The following is a 3616-nucleotide window of genomic DNA, read 5'->3' as shown; positions in this document are numbered from 1 at the left end:
TGTAAAGATATTCAGTTTGAAAGAAACACACTCCCACACTTGCAAAACTCTCAAATACAATAGAAACTCGCATCAGAAAGCCTTACAGAAAGATACTCAAACGAGAAAGGAAAAGATACACAATTGGAATAGTAAAGATACGCAAACGATGTAAAGATACACAATTGGAATAGTAAAGATACGCAAACGATGTAAAGATACTCAGTTTGAAAGAAACACACTCCCACACTTGCAAAACTCTCAAATACAATAGAAACTCGAATCAGAAGCCTTACAGAAAGATACTCAAACGAGAAATGAAAAGATACACAATTGGAATAGTAAAGATACGCAAACGATGTAAAGATACTCAGTTTGAAAGAAACACACTCCCACACTTGCAAAACTCTCAAATACAATAGAAACTCGCATCAGAAGCCTTACAGAAAGATACTCAAACGAGAAAGGAAAAGATACACAATTGGAATAGTAAAGATACGCAAACGATGTAAAGATACACAATTGGAATAATAAAGATACGCAAACGATGTAAAGATACTCAGTTTGAAAGAAACACACTCCCACACTTGCAAAACTCTCAAATACAATAGAAACTCGCATCAGAAAGCTTTACAGAAAGATACTCAAACGAGAAATGAAAAGATACACAATTGGAATAGTAAAGATACGCAAACGATGTAAAGATACACAATTGCAATAGTAAAGATACGCAAACGATGTAAAGATACTCAGTTTGAAAGAAACACACTCCCACACTTGCAAAACTCTCAAATACAATAGAAACTCGTATCAGAAGCCTTACAGAAAGATACTCAAACGAGAAATGAAAAGATACACAATTGGAATAGTAAAGATACGCAAACGATGTAAAGATATTCAGTTTGAAAGAAACACACTCCCACACTTGCAAAACTCTCAAATACAATAGAAACTCGCATCAGAAAGCCTTACAGAAAGATACTCAAACGAGAAATGAAAAGATACACAATTGGAATAGTAAAGATACGCAAACGATGTAAAGATACACAATTGGAATAGTAAAGATACGCAAACGATGTAAAGATACTCAGTTTGAAAGAAACACACTCCCACACTTGCAAAACTCTCAAATACAATAGAAACTCGCATCAGAAGCCTTACAGAAAGATACTCAAACGAGAAATGAAAAGATACACAATTGGAATAGTAAAGATACGCAAACGATGTAAAGATACTCAGATTGAAAGAAACACACTCCCACACTTGCAAAACTCTCAAATACAATAGAAACTCGAATCAGAAGCCTTACAGAAAGATACTCAAACGAGAAATGAAAAGATACACAATTGGAATAGTAAAGATACGCAAACGATGTAAAGATATTCAGTTTGAAAGAAACACACTCCCACACTTGCAAAACTCTCAAATACAATAGAAACTCGCATCAGAAAGCCTTACAGAAAGATACTCAAACGAGAAAGGAAAAGATACACAATTGGAATAGTAAAGATACGCAAACGATGTAAAGATACACAATTGGAATAGTAAAGATACGCAAACGATGTAAAGATACTCAGTTTGAAAGAAACACACTCCCACACTTGCAAAACTCTCAAATACAATAGAAACTCGAATCAGAAGCCTTACAGAAAGATACTCAAACGAGAAATGAAAAGATACACAATTGGAATAGTAAAGATACGCAAACGATGTAAAGATACTCAGTTTGAAAGAAACACACTCCCACACTTGCAAAACTCTCAAATACAATAGAAACTCGCATCAGAAGCCTTACAGAAAGATACTCAAACGAGAAATGAAAAGATACACAATTGGAATAGTAAAGATACGCAAACGATGTAAAGATATTCAGTTTGAAAGAAACACACTCCCACACTTGCAAAACTCTCAAATACAATAGAAACTCGTATCAGAAGCCTTACAGAAAGATACTCAAACGAGAAATGAAAAGATACACAATTGGAATAGTAAAGATACGCAAACGATGTAAAGATACTCAGTTTGAAAGAAACACACTCCCACACTTGCAAAACTCTCAAATACAATAGAAACTCGCATCAGAAGCCTTACAGAAAGATACTCAAACGAGAAATGAAAAGATACACAATTGGAATAGTAAAGATACGCAAACGATGTAAAGATATTCAGTTTGAAAGAAACACACTCCCACACTTGCAAAACTCTCAAATACAATAGAAACTCGTATCAGAAAGCTTTACAGAAAGATACTCAAACGAGAAATGAAAAGATACACAATTGGAATAGTAAAGATACGCAAACGATGTAAAGATATTCAGTTTGAAAGAAACACACTCCCACACTTGCAAAACTCTCAAATACAATAGAAACTCGCATCAGAAAGCCTTACAGAAAGATACTCAAACGAGAAAGGAAAAGATACACAATTGGAATAGTAAAGATACGCAAACGATGTAAAGATACACAATTGGAATAGTAAAGATACGCAAACGATGTAAAGATACTCAGTTTGAAAGAAACACACTCCCACACTTGCAAAACTCTCAAATACAATAGAAACTCGAATCAGAAGCCTTACAGAAAGATACTCAAACGAGAAATGAAAAGATACACAATTGGAATAGTAAAGATACGCAAACGATGTAAAGATATTCAGTTTGAAAGAAACACACTCCCACACTTGCAAAACTCTCAAATACAATAGAAACTCGCATCAGAAAGCCTTACAGAAAGATACTCAAACCAGAAAGGAAAAGATACACAATTGGAATAGTAAAGATACGCAAACGATGTAAAGATACACAATTGGAATAGTAAAGATACGCAAACGATGTAAAGATACTCAGTTTGAAAGAAACACACTCCCACACTTGCAAAACTCTCAAATACAATAGAAACTCTCATCAGAAAGCCTTACAGAAAGATACTCAAACAAGAAATGAAAATATACACAATTGGAATAGTAAAGATACGCAAACGATGTAAAGATACACAATTGGAATAGTAAAGATACGCAAACGATGTAAAGATACACAATTGGAATAGTAAAGATACACAATTGGAATAGTAAAGATACACAATTGGAATAGTAAAGATACGCAAACGATGTAAAGATACACAATTGGAATAGTAAAGATACGCAAACGATGTAAAGATACTCAGTTTGAAAGAAACACACTCCCACACTTGCAAAACTCTCAAATACAATAGAAACTCGCATCAGAAGCCTTACAGAAAGATACTCAAACGAGAAATGAAAAGATACACAATTGGAATAGTAAAGATACGCAAACGATGTAAAGATACTCAGATTGAAAGAAACACACTCCCACACTTGCAAAACTCTCAAATACAATAGAAACTCGAATCAGAAGCCTTACAGAAAGATACTCAAACGAGAAATGAAAAGATACACAATTGGAATAGTAAAGATACGCAAACGATGTAAAGATATTCAGTTTGAAAGAAACACACTCCCACACTTGCAAAACTCTCAAATACAATAGAAACTCGCATCAGAAAGCCTTACAGAAAGATACTCAAACGAGAAAGGAAAAGATACACAATTGGAATAGTAAAGATACGCAAACGATGTAAAGATACACAATTGGAATAGTAAAGATACGCAAACGATGTA

The sequence above is a fragment of the Argentina anserina genome, unplaced genomic scaffold, assembly GCF_933775445.1.
Source record: "Argentina anserina unplaced genomic scaffold, drPotAnse1.1, whole genome shotgun sequence".
Lineage (NCBI taxonomy): Eukaryota > Viridiplantae > Streptophyta > Magnoliopsida > Rosales > Rosaceae > Argentina > Argentina anserina.
Note: the sequence above shows the minus strand (reverse complement) of the source record.